Source organism: Eurosta solidaginis, chromosome 4 (assembly GCF_040869045.1).
Source record: "Eurosta solidaginis isolate ZX-2024a chromosome 4, ASM4086904v1, whole genome shotgun sequence".
NCBI lineage: Eukaryota > Metazoa > Arthropoda > Insecta > Diptera > Tephritidae > Eurosta > Eurosta solidaginis.
The window spans coordinates 46,765,585-46,785,620 of NC_090322.1; the positions used below are offsets into that span (position 1 = coordinate 46,765,585).

The 20,036-nt window shown below is 37.6% G+C and overlaps 1 protein-coding gene across 12 annotated transcripts in view; it reads right to left on the minus strand.

The window, feature by feature from the left end:
• The window catches only part of spri (sprint), a 1,202,745-nt gene that overhangs the window by 253,521 nt on the left and 929,188 nt on the right, over positions 1 to 20,036 (minus strand). The window lies entirely within an intron of this gene.

Here is a 20,036-nt window from a genome sequence, read left to right on the forward strand (position 1 = left end):
GTTGTGCTTGTGTCAAAATTGTTATACCCCAGTTTCACTGATGTTGAAAAATAAAAATGTGATTCCCGTTACTCGCTGTAGATACTTTTACCTCTGCAATATTTTGTGATTAGATGGCTGTTGAGACTGTATCTGCACGGGCTTTAATAGCAAGGAATTTCTTATATGCCTGGGTGGGTTTCAGTCTACATTAGATATCTTTTTTAGTAACGTTATAGGGTTACTGCTTGGTTGAACTGTCTGCTTAGCATTTCACTGAGCTCTTTGAGCTGTCTCAGCATCATGAGAATACATCCCGCACAAGCTCTCAGAAACTGCATACTGGCAGGCCTGGTAGCAGATCCAGTGAGCTTTCTTTTATTAAGATCACCATTTTGGCGATCCATAACTCACTAATGACCAGACGATTGTCTGCCAATCTTTTTTTCGCTTTTCCCGAGGTACAACTGGCAAGAGACTTAAGGACTTGTTGTGGTGGTAGGAGCTGCGAAAATATCCATGAGCTTAAGTTTGTGCAGTGTCATACACAGATATTTGTTGCTAATGTCAAGAAGTCATCAATATTAGTTATTATTGCTATGCCGTTCCCTTCTGGCGTGGAATGCTTTTTCCTAGTCCCATTCCAACTCCCACATTCACTCCTACTCCCAGTCCCAATCTCACTCTTCCTCCCACTACCAGTACCACTTCCACTAAAATTACCACTACCACAAACACTACTACTACCACTACTACTACCACTCCCATTATCAGTCCCACTCCCAATGGCACTGCCACTTCCACTACCTTTCCCAATCCCATTTCCACTCTTAATCTCATTCCCAATCCCACTTCCTCTACCCCCATTTCCACTCTTAATTTCATTCCCAATCCCACTTCCTCTACCCCTTCACCTTAATTTCCTCATATAAGAAATCTTTATACCAAACACTGAATACCTGCTTGAAATAATTGAGGATATATGTCGAATTTAAAGTTTTCCTAATAGCGAGAATGGCACCGCCCACTTTTACAAACTCAATACAAGTTTATTTTTAAGATATGCATACTCAAATAACAACAATTTGAGTCAAACAGGCTCGAATTTTTGGCGATAGGAAATTTATATTGCCTTAAAACATGGCCTCGCCTACTTTTCCAAAATTTTTTTTTGCTAAACCATGCTTGAACTAGAACGAACTAAACGAAAAAATTTATTGTGATAGGTCTGTCCGTTTGATTTATGTACTAAACTACTTATAAATGGGGCTCACGCACAAACAGCGACTCAGATAAGGCTCAATGTTTCACGAAATTTCTGCCGACCTTTTCAGCTTTTGGGAGAGCGGTTTTTCTTCGAGTCCTTGGAGTAGCAAAGCACGAATGAAGCCTCCTTTGACTGAATCTTTACCATCTCTGTGTAGCTACAGAAAACTACTCGCCTTTAAGATACAAAAATTATGATCCTTGTGACTTTACAATGACTGAAAGCTGTAACCAATAATATCAGAGCCACTTGAATGTTAACATCTTAAGTTTTCACGGCGCACGGATGCCTTATGACTCTTCATTGAAAGTTCGATCTTTTACTAGAAAATCATGCTAAACTTATTTGTTTTATTTTCCGTCCGAGTATTGTACTCGGTATCTCTCTCGGCTCTTATAGAAGTCAGCACGAAGCATTTAAAAAATTAATCAGAACTTACTTTTCTAATTCTTCAGCTCCCTGGTTACGCGAAGTAAAAGCTTTCATCAAGTGAAAGTTTTCCATAAAGCTTTAATATCATCCCTTCCTTAATCGCTAGCTGGTCTTTTTGGTGGCTTGAATTTTGCATGCTATCTCTTCATTAAGCTCTTGCTGCTTGTTCTTACTTCAGCTGCGATTTGTCCAATTTAATTGAGGTATTTTATATTCTTGATTAAAACGGTTAATTTACTGTAATTAAGATTATTGCGTGCATGCAAGCAAGTTCGTTCAACTTTTATGTTTATATTCAATGGATAACAAAATTTAATTCTTTATTGCAAAAAGTATCTCTAGGGTATTTGAATGTTATGTAATACTTCAAGTTGTTTTGTGATGCATAGATACTTGTTTTTGAAATTTTTACATTCTACGAATACACGGAGTTTTGGAAAAGTGTAGGAAGAGCAAAAATCTTGGTAAAAATTGGTTAAAAGGTGATTTTTGCACCCAAAGGTAGGCCCTGAATCTAAAACATGTACTTCTATCAAATATCAATTTGGGCATCAAGGGGTCATATAAGCAATCTTCCTGAATAACTAACACGTTGGGACCAATACCTATAATCCACTTAAATTAGTACTTTTTGTTTTGGGTGCCTCGCTAAATAGACTTCTACTACGAGCGTGCTTTGCTTACTTCACGCCTACCTAGCGAAGAAACCAAAACAAAAACCATTAAAAAAAGAGTGAAAATATTTTTCTCTTCGCAACTTATTAGCGGCTAATACGCGACAAAATACCAGTTTATTCGCATATCGATTAGTCAATTTTATGAGGGTGCTTCGATAACTTCACATGAACTTAGCGAAGTACCTTGAAAAAATCACTAGGAAAAGCGCACCAAATTATTTATTTCGCAACTAATTAGCGCATAATTTGCGACAAAATACCGACCTATTAGTTTTTTGATTCACCGAAGTGCTTCGCTTACTTTACGTTCATAAGAGGGCAAGCAATCAAGCTAACGCAGGAGCTATCTAAGCATAGTTTACTGCTGAAACATATTGCGGTAGTATCACAACAAGTGCTTATTGGATCATAGTCTCAATACTTTGCTTCGTATTTTAATTAAGATTTCTTTTCATTTTCACTTTTTAACCGCTTCTTTTCTGAGAGAAATCTTTTTTGTATTTTCGAAAATGTGATGCAAATTATTTTTATAATATCAGAAATATTTGTATAGATTTTTTGTGGTTTAATTTTATTGATTTATAGCAGATATACAGGTACACAGATACAAACATATGTAGGTATATACATACAAATCTTTATAAGACTGAACAATTTTTTCAAGCATTGTAAAATTCTTTTAATTTAAAAAAGTTTTCACACTTGAGCGATCAACAATGCTGTAGGGCACCTTTGAAAAATGTTATGTGATGTTGTCAGCATACGAAAACGCCATTGTCATACATATTTCTATATATGTGTGTATATAAGAATGTATTACATAAAAATATATAAAAATATATTTACGTACAATGCATAAATATTACACAAAGGGATTAAAATTTTCTAGCACAATAAACAACTATAGATATATAAGCTTTGGAAGTCAAATAGAATTTCGAGAATTTGCCGGCATCTAAATCTTACACATGACTCGTTTTAATGGAATCTTTTGTTAGTAAAAATTTAATAATAAAATTCAAAATTGCCACCATATATATATATTTATACACATATCATCAAAAGGAGAGAATATTTATACAGGGTCCCTCATTGGTATGAGGAATAGGCACTATATCCTAAGGTAATACATGTGTAATATATAGTTCCGAAATAGTTTCGATACCATCACGAAAACCATCCCGAAGTAAGAACAGTCGAAATGATCGCGTAATATATGACAAAACAACTCTGAAAATATCATGAAATAGATCCAAACAATCCAAAGATAGTCATAAACTAATTACCAACCAGTTCCAAAAAGGTCCCGCAATAATCTCGTAATACACCTTAAAAACCTAAATTGTTCTAAACAATCCCGATATGGCCCAGAAATTATTTTGAAAACAGCCTCGCAACTGTTCTGAAATAGTTACGTATTTATTCCCAGCACAGACCCTTAACAGTACCAACTGATCCCTTGCCGCGATGATCCCGTAATGCGGAAACTATCTCTAAACTGCCCGGAAATAGTTACTGAAGAAACTATCCCGCAGAGTTCCCGAAAATAATCGCGATATTATCTAAAATAATGGTCATTATGTCATGAGAGAATCTCGAAATTATCTAGAAAACAGTTCTGTTACTATACCGATAAATGTTCTGTTCCGATATAGGTCCCAAATTATCCCGAAAACCATTTTGAAAATATTTCGAAATTATAACGGTAATAATTTCAAAATTATGCGATGCAGCTCCAAAGTGATCGGAGAATGACCCCGAAAGCAATATTGATATGATCGGAAGATAGTTTCAAAAGGGTTTCGAAATAGTCCCGAAATTAAAATGATGGATCGCTAAAACTAAAAATCTTATTCGTATTCATACTAAGCTAACCAACGACCTTTCAAAGGGTATAGGCTCATTTAAAAATCAAATTTTATGAGCCTATGTTATGTGCAGAATTTAAAAAAATATTCCCGGGGGAACATGCAATTCCGATATAATCCTAGTAACAATACCGCAATGGTCCCAAAGCTTTCCCGAAACGTGTTTTAAAAAAATTCCAAAATAAACTTAAAGACAATCCCAAATTATTCAGAAATAGTTAAAACAACCTTCAACGGGTCCTTAAATTTTTCCGAAAGCTATTCTGAAATAGCTCAAAATTATTCTGAAATAGTCCTGAAAGAGTCCTAGATTGACAAACATCCCGAATTAAATATTTAAACATTACCGAAATAGTTAGTAAGTTAACGGATGCAAAATTCAGATACCTTCTTGGTATAATCCCGAAATAATCAAGCACATATTCCAAAAACTACGAAACGGTCCAAATTAGTTCTAAATCTATACCGAAATAGCCCTGATAATCTCTTGAAAAATCCCTAAAATGTTTCAAAAGAAAATCCAAATTACCCTAAACACAATACCGATAAGAGTCCTGAAATCGTGCCGAAAACATCCCGAAAAAAATTTCGAAATTCATACGTTATAGCCCGGAAATACTTCTGAAAAGATACCGAAAATTTTCCCAAAATTATCTCAATAAATAATATGGAAAGAATTTGGAAACAATTCTGAAGTTTTTGCAAAAACGATAAAGATTCTGCTCCAAAAAAGCAAAAACAGTATCGATATGTTTCCGAAATAATCTTGTAATAGAAATATCTGGATTCTATTTTGTCATCCTTCTGGTTGCTTGCAAACATAACACTTTTTGGTAATGACGAGCCGGACCCATGCGCATCTTGCGCAACAAATATAAAAGTCTCATATCAAATATCAACAGAAATCAGCTGTTCTATAAGTCAAACATCTATAAACTTACATGAGCTTGCGCTGCCATCTGGCGAATGCTAGCAACTGCAGGTAATGCAGTGTTGTTCTAATCAAATATTAACAATAGTGCCACAGTACAAATAGATTTCTTTGTGTGCTCACGATTGTTTATTTTTAACAAATTATTTTAATAAAATATAGCTAAACAAAAGCACTAAGACTAATAATGTCCAAAGCTCGCTAATAGCACGAATCCCAATTTTTACAACTAAAACTTTATTTATAGATTTGGATTCCAAATAAGAGGGAAAAAGGGACCTGCCCATAACAACAGCAATTCAAAATAATATATAAGATTAGGTTTGTTAGATACCTCAACTAATCATGAGTTGAAGTTGAAGCCTCAACGCAATCGTACAGTGTATTCATAACGAAGCTGTATTGCTTGTATCATAGCTCCTGCCCATAGCCCTGCTGTGCATCTTTGGTACAAGCCAACTGCAGTCCCCAGGAGTTGGTTCTTGATTGCCAAAATTTTCTTTGATTAAGTAATAAGTCAGAAGTCGGACCTTGTTTATCTTAGTATCCATAAGCATAAGTTATCGACCGAGTGTTTTATGCCAGGGCTCGTGTTTTAATAGCTTATTGAGAATTTAAATAAATTACAAAAATGACGTAAGAGACTAACTGAAGTTGCGAAAAAAGATTCGATTGAATTAGTGCACCCAAGATATCACCACATCATTGGCTAAAATAAATCTAGCGAATTGGATAATATGATGCCTGAGTCAATAGCCGAGTTGACAGCGCTACTTAAACAGGTTAGCTGGCGCAGTTATGAAAACAGTAAAAAAAAAACTAACTTTTCACTCAACAGCCTTCAGAACAAAAACCAACAGCTTTTGTCTAATTAATGTTGTAAAAAATGTATACAAAAATATACAATAGCAACAACACTACTGTGGTAGTGTAAGTGAAGTCGGGTCAGGTCATGTAAGCCACTAGGGGTTTTTTATGTTCAAGTAATGCTCACTAAGCCACAAAATGCTTTTATGTTATGGGGTTGAGTTTTCATGAACCCATTTCTCTCTCTTTTAGTTACTTTCCCTCTCCTATACGCTGTCACCACCCTCATCCCTTTCATACTTCATGCTGGCCCATCAGTGCTAGAATTGTAAAACTTGTACGGCTTACATAATTTATTTATTTTTTCTCCAACGCATTGTGCCAAAGCAAGTGGAAATGTTGGCTTTTGTGCTCTGTAGCTCAGCGTACGCACGCTTAAGTAGGGCAACAAGTTGCTTATTTGGTTAATTAACATTAATGATGTCTGGTCGAGGTTGAAATGAGTACCAACTCACTCGTTGGAGCGGGGCAAGTATGCTGAGGTGGCGCTGCTGGGTCTACTGTGTGTCAAAAGGTAGCGAGTGCATTGTTACGGAAATGTTTTTTATTTACAAAAAAACAGGAAAATTAAGCTTTAAATACAAGCTTTGTGCTGGCTTTTTCAGTTTCAGCCGCTGGGCATAATTAGCAGAGAGCTTTCAATACAGACCAGTATGAGTTCGTATTTCTTTATCTTTTGTAATTGAGTTGTTGTTTTATTTAATTTTAATTATTTATTTTTCTGATTTCGTTATTTCATTCATTCGTTGGAAGCTGCATTCGCATTTTTGATGATAGCTCGAAAGTTGAAGGTAAAGTCCGAGGTGTAGACTACTCTTTTAGATTGGGATTGGATTGCAGCTAACACATAACAGAAAGTAACGCAGTAGTGGCTTCCGGTTATTTAGTTCGGAATGAAAAATATATCGAGCCTGAATAAATCTCCAGTAGACTCTAATATATCGAAAAAAACTCATTCAGTAGATCAATGATTTCAACTAGATTGTAAATATGTGATGCAAATCATGCTATGAAGTGAGCAAAGAACACTGCAGTCTTGTTAGTCGTGTCTCCTCTTGCTTGAGCTCATATTAAGATGGCTGAGACACTATTATCAAACACCACTTTATGGATAGGAAACAAGGCGTTCAGCTTGGCGTTACAAGTAAGCAGTTCATTTTCAACCGATGATGTTGCCGTATGTGTCGCCTACGGAGCCCCCATAAATTCAGAAAGCAACAATTCAGAAACACATTTTTTCAGAAAACATTAGTCAGAACCCTTTTTTCAGAAAGACAAAATTCAGAAGACAAAACTCAGAAGTCAAAACTCAGAAGTCTAATTTCAGAAGTCAAATTGCAGAAGTCAAATTTCAGAAATGAAAATTCAGAAGTCAAATATCAGAAGGCAAATTTCAGAAGTCAAATTTCAGAAAGTAATCAGACGACAGAAAAAACATTAAATTTTTCTCAAAATTCAAGAGCGTTTATTTATTTGGAAGGAATAATTTATTAAGAAAAAGCAATACAATCTAAAATTTTGAATTGTGTGCAATAGCAAGCATGTAATTATTTAATTTTTTTTTCGCGTTTAACTTTTTCAAATGAATTTACAATTTTTGTTGTTATATCGGCCTTAAAAAGGTTATCACAAAATGCGTCGTTAGCATCTCTTACTAGAACAGCCTTTTAAAAGGTATATTTGTTATTGTTTTATTCGAACAGTACTCTTTAAGAATAGCTTCAAAAGTGAGGTTATGGTATTAGTTGGTTTTCGCAGTGTGAGCAAGTTACAAATAAAGTGCAAGTTTAAGCTTTTTAAAACTACATAAAATATTACTGTATTGCATTAAATAAAAATGAATATTGAAGTCAAAGGTATTTAATTCATTTTGAAATAATTTTAGTGTCTTTCGCTTGTTGTGTTTTTTTTTTGTTTTTAAAATTTTAGCAGTGCCTTTATTAATATTTACAAATATTTCAATTTCAGCTAAAGTTTTAGTTGGGTTCCTCACCGATCTTACGTTGGGACTTATATCTTATTATTAGCCAAAGTTTTAAGATTCTAAGGTGTTAATATCAGCTGCCACTTTCTACCACTAACTATGTTTTGCTACAGTTTTCTGATAGCGTCACACTGATAAATTATTGTCGTATGTTATATGTACTCACATGTAACATACGATATTATTTTATCCAGTCGACGATGTGCAAATGTAAACTTTTGTGTGTGTTTGTTGTTTTGTTATTGTTATGTATGCAAGTTCTTTTAATAACTTTTAATTTCTTTATTTAATCCTATTAAACATTGTATTTGCGATAGACACATCTTACTTGGACTTGTTTCATGGCAATGATGCCATATTGTCATATTTATTGACACTTTTTCCCCGTTCGGCGGCCACCGTGGTGTGATGGTAGCGTGCTCCGCCTACCACACCGTGTGCCCTGGGTGCATACCCCGTACAAAGCAAGATCAAAATTTTATAAATACGGTTTTTCAATTAGAAGAAAATTTGTCTAAGCGGCCCCTCGGCAGTGTTTGGCAAGTGCTCCGAGTGTATTTCTGCCATGAAAAGCTCTGAGTGAAAACTCATCTGCCTTGCAGAAGCCGTTCGGAGTCCGCATAAAACATGTAGGTCCCGTCCGGCCAATTTGTAGGGAAAATTAAGAGGAGCACGACGTAAATTGGAAGAGCAGCTCGGCCTTAGATCTCTTCGGAGGTTATCGCGCCTTACATTTATTTAATTTTTTATTTTTTTCCCCCGTCCTCTGGGATGTATAAACATTTTTTGTTGTTTCAATATTTTCTTGCGTTTCCGATATGGCTCGCATCCAGCTGAAAATTGCTGCAGTTTTGTTTATATTATTGCCTGTTCGTTTTTTATTTTATTTATGTAATTAAATATAATAGGGTGTGCCCCAAACGCACTTCGAATGACGTTGTGTCACCTTTCGATGGAATTATTTGTACGGACTTCACCCAATTTGGTGATATTATACATATATATTCCATAATTCGATTGAATATAACGCCTTCTTTCGACGTTGCTGTGTTCCAGGCTGAAAAAAATTCGGAAGTAAACTTTAGAAGTCAAAATTCAGAAAGTATTCAGACAGCAAAAAACCATTACTTTCTGAATTTTGACTTCTGAAGTTTTACTTCTGAAATTTGACTTCCGAATTTTGACTTCTGAAATTTGATTTCTGAATTTTTGTTTCTGAGTTCTGACTTCTGAATTTTGGCTTTCTGAAAATAGGGTTCTGACTAATGTTTTCTGAAAAAATGAGTTTCTGAATTTTTGTTTTCTGAATTTATGGGGGAAACCGTGGCCTACATATGCCAGTCATATGTAGATAGAATGATTCTAGAACTGACAATGCTCAATTTTATGCCCGCTACTATATTTAAGCAGTCTTCTTTGATAAAACTGTAAGCTCTCTGTGAAAGCCTTTTACAACGATTTCATCTGAAGTGACTTTGCCCCAAACTCTATTTTATATCACATTGTTGCCTGATGGAGTAACCTTGTCTCGGCCAAAGCCATCCTTAGCTGAGCTCAATGGAATCCATTCAACTATATTTTCCATTACTTTGTGTTATGGAGTTTTAGATCAATCAGCACCTTCAGCCTCCAAGGTTGCTCCAGCTGCCAATGAGATCTGTATGTCCAACTATCTTGGTGTACATCCTTATCAAAATCTTGAGGTGGCATGCATTCCTAGTATATGACTGGGAGTAGTGCGCACACCATTGTGAGTCAGAATGTAATCTACGTCTTCTCCACCTGATTATTTCAAGTCGAAGACTAACCATTTCCTCAGGTTTCGAGACGCCTAGATCTTTCGTCGTTAGAATGTAGCAACTATGAGTTCATGTTGTTTATGCAGCAAATAATGAAAGCCTGCGATCAAAAGAAAAGCATTTTGCCGACAAGCAGCTTATACATCATACATCTTATACTAAATTTGCCTCACACCTCCGCTTTGTTTCACCCAAGAATATAACAGAGAAGTGGAAGCTTTTTTCTTTCACTCCTTCCCACGACTGAGGTTAATTTGGAATTTCTGAAACTATGAAGAACTAATGGGACGATGACTAGTTCCACACTATTTCGGAAAGAAATAACGCTACCTTTATTTAGGATCTAGCTACGCAATGACCTATGAATCGCGAGAGCTAACTTTATAGTCAATCGAATAAAAAAGAAGAATAGTCCGTCCGAGGATTACGAGTGTGAGGAGCGGAAGATGCAGACTGTTTGCAATATTTCATCAACATATGGGCTTATTCGTAAATTGAGCAGCCAACAGAAGAAACTTAACAAATTCGATTCCTCATTGTTTAGTCTTTATATCGTTTAACGAGGGTTACGAAATTTAGTCTGATGCCTCACTGACGGCAGGTTTGTCATATAATACAGGAGTAGTGCATTTTGAAATGCCTGAATGAACAGACAATGCGAATAACTGGTCATGAGCTCAGGTTCAGAAAGTGTATCAGTCGAGAACAATGGATGTTAGCAGAGGAAGGAGCTGCTACTCACAACTCCTGCTGGCTTTGATAATTCTTAAATGTTATAACTGAACAGAGGAAGACATCTTACCGTTGTAAGTTGCGGGGTTGACCATGGTCCTTACGGTTAACTGAAATGTATCCACACATGCGCAGAAGTGGCAGGTTCTCACCTTGGCATGTTATGCCTTAGAAAATGTATATTTGCCGTAAGACATGTTTTCCTTGACAGGTCACCGAAATCTCGATTACTCAGTCCGAAATAAGGCTAAGCCATTGGCATCATATATCATCATTATCAATTGGCGCTAAGTAATTTGGGCCGTTTGGTTACAAATCACGCCAGCTTTCGCTGTTTTGCAATAACTGGCGTCAATGGCGAACGCCAATGGAGGTCAAGTCTTCCTCCAATCATTGGAGGTCTTTCCCTACCTCTGCTTCCAAACTGCGGTGTCGACAGAAATACTTTCTTAGCCTGAGCGTCTTCATAAATTCGCATAACATGATCTAACCAACAAACCTGTCAGGTTCTTATTCGTTGCACTATCATTATTACTTCGTAAAGCTCATATAGCTCATTAAGGAGGTATACCTTCGATACTCGCCGTCGGCATCACGGACAGGACAATATATCACCCGAAGAACTCTTCTCTGGAACACACCAAGAGCCACTTCATTTTTCTCGACACCGTCCACAATTAGGAGCCATACATCAGGACAGGTATGATGATCACCTTGCAGAGCTTGATTTTTAATAGTCGAGAGAGGACTTTACTTTTAAATTGCCTACTCAGTTCAAGAGTTATTCTCCGTTTGATACTCCATAAACCACTGGCTGTTTTCTATTTTTTGCCTATCCAACCCTGAGGAGGATGAAGCGCTCGAGCATTTTCTGCGTGCCTGTCGAGCGATATTGTTACAGATCTTGAGTGAAACGTGCAAGTATTGCCTTTACTTCTCTTTCTGCCTAAAAGGGAACTCGACGGCGGAGCAACTAAAAGCGTGCTTAAATTAAACTGATTAGTTATTGCTCAGTTTGCGCTGCTTTTAAACTCTCTGTTGTCTTGTTCGCATCCTTCTCCTAAGGTCTAGACTTTTCACGAACATGGAACAGTTGTATCGCATACTTGTCTATTTAGCTATATGCGTGTGTATGTGTGAGTAACAACTTCTGCTCTTAGCTGATGACTACATCTGTGTATGTGAGATAATCTCTTTGCTTTAAACTGCTGGTTATATGTGTTAAATATTCTTCGTCGTCTTCTATGTAAGTGTGCCTGCTTGCTTTAATGTGTACATGTACATAAGTGTAGCTGCTTGCTGTTTTTGTTGTTGAAATTATTTAACTACTAACAGCATAGTGATGCTAATATTCGCCACACTGCCCTCCAGCTAAGTCTGATAGTTTCTTCTCCTCCCTCCAACCAACCGCTGCTAGACTCTCCAAATGAACCACCCTTCTATTTCTTGGTTTCCCAATTGTTTGTATGCGGTAGACGACATCACTGATCCGCTTCACAACTTTGTACGGGCCTTCCCAGCTACACTGAAATTTTGATGGAACTCTTTTCCGCCTGTGAGGGTTACATAACACTACCAAATATCCCTTCAGGAAACTTGCGAACTGTTGTTCTTGTCGTAACCGTGTTTCATCTCACAAATCTGTAGGAAAATAAAATAGAGAAATTTTTTTCGGGGTCCCTGCCTACTTTGCACTTGATCGCATGCATGTACATTTGCCAAGACCGGAGGATTTTCGGCAACATCGACACAATCGTAGCATTTGTGTGAAAGCACATACATAGATAAACTGCAATATGTGCCCACTTCGGCAGTGGCTTTGAATTTTAAACAAAAGAACTTCAATAAAATTGCTTAACTCATTAAATTATAATTTATTTGCCTTATTGTGCACATACCAATGCTTAACACTTTCCTTTTTTTCACATCACCCATATATTGTGTAGTATTTATTTTGCTTCACATTCCTTCGCAACATTGCGCAAAATGTAACGTTATTTGACGTTTGGCGCCCGCAGGCTGTTATGACATCTGTCAAAAAGTAAATTTGTGACACATTTTTAACGCCAAGAAATGACTGGAAAATGAATAAAAGATATGCGAAAGCAAAAAGAAAGAATTTAAACATAATTTTACGCTATTTTAGCTTTCACCAGTGGCACAATATTTTTTAGCGCTACTAAACAGACATGATTAATGAATTCGCAAGCAGAACACACCACCGCCGAGGCGCCACAGCGACTCGTAGTATGAACACCCTGTAGCATTTCAAACTGCTTTGACCGTATGAACAGCTTTCAGTTATACTACGCATCTTTCTTTGCTAACATTGCCATTCATCTTTCATTCTTTGTACTGTTGCAAAATTCCAAGGCAAGTTTGAGGCATTGACAGCGCACCCAACTCAAGCTATGGCTGCGGGTGTTAGTGTGGTGCTCTGCATGTGTGTGCCTTGTGGGGTTTTTTTTTTTTTTTTGTTAGCAACATGATGGATTTAGGCGATAATAACATATCGCTACATAACCGGCAGCACTCAGCTTCTCAAATGCTTTGCAGTGCATGTTTATAATCATAATAATAACGGAATTTTGACACTTGCTTAAAATGCCATTTGTTACGTTTTATTCTCTACTGAATGCGTGTGTACTTAGTGTGTGATGTTGCAATATTTGTTGTAATGAACTCTTGTTTTACACAAAATTTGAGGCAGTGATGGGCTAACTCATGCGAGGAAGTATGTATTGTAACGAATTTAGCGAAATCCTGGTTATTATGCACCTTCTGCTAACGTTCGAATCACTGAACTGTCGAATAAATAACTCCAATATTTAGTATTGAAAACTGGTCTTTATTTAGATTACATTGGGAGTAATTCACAATAATACTTCACTTTACAACTAATAAAGTGTTTAAATCAAACTGATTACTGATTCCTCAGCGGTTTTCTCGTTCACCCATTTCTCCTAAGATCTAGTCGTTTCGCGAACAGTTGCATCTCATGCTTGGTTACCAGCTATATACATGTATATTTCTAGTTTATGCTTTTCTACTAGTCATATGCGTGTGTATGTGTGAGTATCAACTTCTGCTCTTAGCTGATGGCTATATATGTGTATGTGAGATATCTCTTCACTTAGAGCTACTGGTGTGGAACGTTCTTCGTTGCCCTGTACATAAGTGCCGCTGTTTGCCGTGTCTTGTTGTTGCGACCTTCTACTAACAGCATAGTGATGTTAATATTCGCCATAGTATTATTGTACGAGATATGATATACAAGTTTGCATACCTGCGGGATCCAATAGTTTCTTCTCCTCCAAGTAACATCTGAGAAAGAAACAGAAGAGTTCTTTCTGGTTTGGCTAAAGATTGATGGTTGATGGAAAGTGCACGGCGAACAGGAGAGTATATTGGTTTTTTTTTTGTAAACCAGTGGTCAGACATCTGCAATCCCAGCCAAAATAGATCTCTTCTTTTCGGCGGCAGCGCGTGTGGGGAAAACATCTCTGCAGTAGCGTACTGGTGGCCCTTTTACCATATGGTTTAACCTCGGGAGAAAGGGAGGGGCCATTGAGTTTTGTGTCAATTATTGTGCGTCTTCTAAGGTGGATGTAGTTCCTAAATCGAGGGATAAAGCTTTACTAAACTCACTATTTGCGCAGGGCATAATAACATATCTGATAGCTATCATGCCGTATTCCTTATCCAAAGCGCCTGTACGCAGCCTTACACATCGTCATGACTATTAAGCTCTACTTAGTTTAGCATTACACATTTGAGAGGAAGGATCGACTGTGATGGTTTAAGTAAGGTGACGGACGCAGCATTTGAGATCAGAAAAAAAGGATAATTCTTCTGAAACTTATAGAGGAGTTTATGCGGCTTGATATCATACTCTTGCAACTAGCAGCATACCGAGCAGCTGCAACGCCAACCCTTCGTGATCTAGTTGAAGTTCTAAAACCATAGGACACTCTATTATACTACACAATTATAGTTTTCTTGCTTGAAGCACAGACCGATGTGCGATCAGAACATTTGTGGACAGTAACTTTGTGGTAAAAATTGCCAGTAGGGAAGTTTGGGTGGAGTCGAATGGCTGCTTCGCTGGCGGTTGCATCATTTCCATATTCACCGACGGTTATAGCTGAAACGATAGCTTTGGAGGATCCGGACGTATATCCAAACCTTTGGCTCACATTCTTTCAATTCTGTACTAACACTGAACTATCGCAGATCACGCCAGGAGATGGCCCAACAGAATCGTGTACGCCTGTCATGGGTCCCGGAATACTGTCCCTGTATGACGCAAACTGTATTGCAGACAAACTAGCTAGGCATATAAAGCTCATGAAAAGTAAATGCTAAAAAAGTACATCTACTGTCAGATCAAAGGGATGGCTACAAATTTCAGAGTTTCGAACATATGACCCGGGAAAAACGGGATCGTAAGAGATCTTGTCGCGTATATAACCTAATTGATAGAATTTCCACACTGCTTGGAGTTTTAACTGGGTTCTGCTTTATTGGGAGGCATGCAGCAAGGCTATGAGTGCCCTAACATCGACGCGCTGCGAGTTGCAATAATCACAGAGAGGATGATCACCTCATGTACCACTACCCGCTAGAGCTCGACAGCGCTGCCTGGGTGCTTTCGTACTGGAAACTCTACGCCAGGTCGTGGAGTACGACATAAAATAGCCTGATCAGGCCCTCGTAATGGTTAGAAGCCACGGAAACCTAACCGACTTAGCTCCAAACACATTTTGGAGAAGAGATAAGTGGGTCGATGAATTAAAAAAGCTCCCGTGGTAATTCCACTAGTGCGCTGTACGGGACTCAAATACGGCAAATATTGAAGTGTTTTTCGACTATAGCAACAACCACTGAAAAGCGGCTCGTAGTAGTTGGGAGGAACAGTTTGAGGTAGCTTACGCAATTGTAGCGGTTGTCAATAGTAAAGTAGCCAGAATATTATTATCTAGCACTGTTATTTACAAAGGAGCTTCTAGGCTCACGGAAAGCAGCCTATCAAAACTAAGTTGGTACACTTGTCCTTTCTCCAGGATACCTCCACTATAATGGAAGGCGCGGTTTGGTGATGTTCCAAATGATGATTTGACAGACGGACGGACGGACGGACATCTCTAAATGAATTTCTTTTTTCGCCCAGATCATTTTGATATATAGAAGTCTATATCTATCTCGATTAGTTTATGCCGTTACGGGGTACCGTTATGCGAAGAAAATTAATATACTCTGTCAGCTCTGCTCAATTGAGTATAATGAGAACAAAAAATTTGGTTTTATCAACCCTAAGCGCAGAGAAAAAAACAAATGTTCCTTAATCTGTTTAGTCTGTTATGCATGGGTTTGGCCACCACTGCTTCAGGATGATGCATCTTTTGTCATATAACAGTAAACACAATTGCACTCATTTTAATGACAGCGACAATATTTAATGAGTATTTTACAACGTGTGAAAAGTATAACAAAACAATTTTCGTACAACACTCAACAAGAGGGAAAGAAGACACGTACTCGTAACACACTTACACACTCACATACACACATACATATGCGCATAAGTGGCTTATAGGACGTGTTTATTGGTTATTTGCTAAGAAAGAAAAATTGATTATCCTTAAAGGAATTTTGACATTTAAAATATGCGGCTGATGAAGAAGATGATGAAAAGGTTAAAATTGACGGAAAATTTAATAAAAAAGTGAAGTGGTGTGGGCGGTTTTAAGAGCATAAGTAAAATTGGCTGTCAGTCGAGTAGTTCACAGACTTAGGGAAAATGAAATATCATTTTCATAATTGTGCACGGATTTTTTGTAGGAGGAAGTCTTTTGGGGTCGCTATAAAGAAATATTTTAGAAATATTTGGTTTCATTATTTTATAAGTTAAGCAACAGAAAGACTGGCGTCTGTGACTTAACTGTAAATACTTTGCAAGAATTTTTGTTTTATTGAGTTTTTTTCTAGGAAGGCAACCGCAACAAGCCGTAACCGCTTGAACTTTCTCGAACTACCACTAGGTTCGCTGTTTGGGAATATCTTCCCAAAAAGCTAGTTCATTATTTATAGGAAAGATGTGTAGTTTCAGTTTGACTAAGGGATGACGGAAATTCGTGCCAATATGCATCAATTATCGACCCTGTCGCAAACTCAATAAAACAAGTTTTGAGTTTGACTTCATTTTGAAAACGTCTTTGGGAGAAACGTAGAACGCAATTTTGTACTGGGACTGAAAAGAATTGCGACTGTATGTCCTTCTATATAGGTATGTCCTATTCAAATTCGAATTCTTCCACTCCAGCTACTTCGAGTAAAAGTGTGCCCCAAAACTTCGCTAGCACGCTCTAACTCCTCTAGCGGAGATGGTGTCAGATTGATGAGTGATTTTCTAATCCGCGCCGTAGCCCTGTCAAAGAAAACTGCAAGTGGTCTTTGATATTGATAAGCTTCGTGCGTCGAGTTTCAACATTACTTACTTTCCTTTTATTTTGCGATTTTTTCCCCGTTTGTTTTCTTTTTATACTCAGCTGAACAGAGCTCACAGAGTATATTAATTTTGTTCGCATAACGGTAATCCGTAACAGCATAAACTAATCGAGATAGATATAGACTTCTATATATCAAAAGGATCTGGACGAAAAAAAAAATTCATTTAGCCATGTCCGTCCGTTCGTCTGTCCGATACACGATACGAACACGATAACTTGAGCAAATTTTGAGGTATCTTGATGAAATTTGGTAGGTAGGTTTCTGGGAACTCCTCTCGGATCGCTATTTAAAATGAACGATATCGGACTATAACCACGCCCACTTTTTCGATATCGAAAATTTCGAAAAACCGAAAAATTGCGATAACTCATTTCCAAAGACGGATAAAGCGATGATACTTGGTAGATGGGTTGACCTTATGACGCAGGATAGAAAATTAGTAAGATTTTGGACAATGGGCGAGGCACCGCCCACTTTTAAAAGAAGGTAATTTAAAAGTTTTGCAAGCTGTAATTTGGCACTCGTTGAAGATATCATGATGAAATTTGTCAGAAACGTTACTACTATTACTATATATTTGCTAAATAAAAATTAGCAAAATCGGATGAAGAACACGCCCACTTTTTAAAAAAAAATTGTTTAAAGTCAAATTTTAAGAAAAAATTGATTATCTTTACAGTATAAAAGTAAATTATGTCAACGTTCAACTCCAGTAATATGGTGCAACAAAATACAAAAATAAAAAAAATTTCAAAATGGGCGTGGCTCCGCCCATTGTCTAGAATACTTTTAATGCCATAAGTCGAACACAAATTTACCAATCCTTCTTAAATTTGGTAGAGGCATAGATTCTATGACGGTAACTGTTTTCTGTGAAAATGCGCGAAATCGGTTCAAACCACGCCCAGTTTTTATACACAGTCCACCGCCTGTCCTTCCGCTCGGCCGTTAACACGATAACTTGAGCAAAAACCCATATATATTTACTAAACTTAGTCCACGTACTTATCTGAAGTCACTTTATCTTGGTATAAAAAATGGCCGAAATCCGACTATAACCACGCCCACTTTTTCGATATCGAAAACTACGAAAAATGAAAAAAATGCCATAATTCTATACCAAATACGAAAAAAGGGATGAAACATGGTAATTTGATTGGTTTATTGACGCAAAATATAACCTTAGAAAAAACTTTGTAAAATGGGTGTGACACCTACCATATTAAGTAGAAAAATTTGAAAAAGCTTTGCAGGGCGAAATCAACAGCCCTTGGAATCTTGGCAGGAATACTGTTCGTGGTATTGCATATATAAATAAATTAGCAGTACCCGATGATTTTCTGGATCACCCTGGTCCACATTTTGGTCGATATCGCGAAAACGCCTTCACATATACATCTTAGGGCCACTCGCTTTTAAAACCCTCATTAATAGCTTTAATTTGATACCCATATCGTAGAGTCACCCTTGGTCCACCTTTATGGCGATATCTCGAAAAGGCGTCCACCTATACACCGAAGGCCCATTCCCTTTTAAAATACTCATTAACACCTTTCATTTGATACCGATATCGTACAAGCACATTCTGGAGTCACCTCTGGCCCACCTTTATGGCGATATCTCGAAAAGGCGTCCGCCTATAGAACTAAGGATCCTCCCTTTTAAAATACTCATTACCACCTTTCATTTGATACCCATATCGTACAAACCCATTCTAGGGTCACCCCTGGCCCACCTTAATGGCGATATCTCGAAAAGGCGTCCACCTATAGACCTAAGGCCCACTCCCTCTTAAAATGCTAAGTACCACCTTTCATTTGATACCCATATCGTACAAACACATGTTAGTGCCACCCCTGGTCCACCTTTATGGCGATATCTCGAAAACGCCTTCACATATACAACTAGGGCCCATTCCCTTTTAAAATACTCATTAACACCTTTCATTTGATACCGATATCGTACAAGCACATTCTAGAGTCACCCCTGGCCCACCTTTATGGCGATATCTCGAAAAGGCGTCCACCTATAGAACTAAGGATCACTCCCTTTTAAAATACTCATTACCACCTTTCATTTGATACCCATATCGTACAAGCCCATTCTAGGGTCACCCCTGGCCCACCTTAATGGCGATATCTCGAAAAGGCGGCCACCTATAGACCTAAGGCCCACTCCCTCTTAAAATGCTAAGTAACACCTTTCATTTGATACCCATATCGTACAAACAAATTCTAGAGTCAGCCCTGGTCCACCTTTATGGCGATATCCCTAAATGGCGTCCATCCATAGAACTATGGCCTACTCTCTCTTAAAATGCTCTTTAATACCTTCCATTTGATACACATGTCATACAACCAGATTCCAGGGTTACCCTAGGTTCATTTTCCTACATGGTGATTTTCCTTATTTTGTCTCCATAGCTCTCAACCGAGTATGTAATGTTCGGTTACACCCGAACTTAGCCTTCCTTACTTGTTCTCCTTTCTCTTTTAACGTTCTTAATAACAGAGATCACAGCTGCAACCGTAACCGAAAGGAACAGGAGCAACGGTAATTTTAACACATTGCCGTAACTTGAACAACAAACAATACCACACATGTAGCCGTAGCTTTAGCTGTTACAGTATTTGTTAGTGTTACGGTTAATATAACCGTAACCGAAACCTTAATCGGAAACGTTATTGAAGGTTAATAGGTACCGTAAGCTGGAAACCGTAAACGAATCCATGTAACTGTACTCGTAATCGAAGTTCGTTATGTTACCCTAACATTTATCATAAATGTAATCGTAAACGACTCTGTATACGTAACCGTAAGCGTGCGTAAGGTAACCGCCAAAACAGAAACGAGTGCACTTTACAAAACAGAAACCGGAATGCTTTTGGAAATTAGTTTCCATACTTGGCATATTTTCTGACAAATTTACTACAAAAAAGGCAACACAATCGGCTTAAAAGTTTAAGCTGATTTCCATTACTCACCGCACG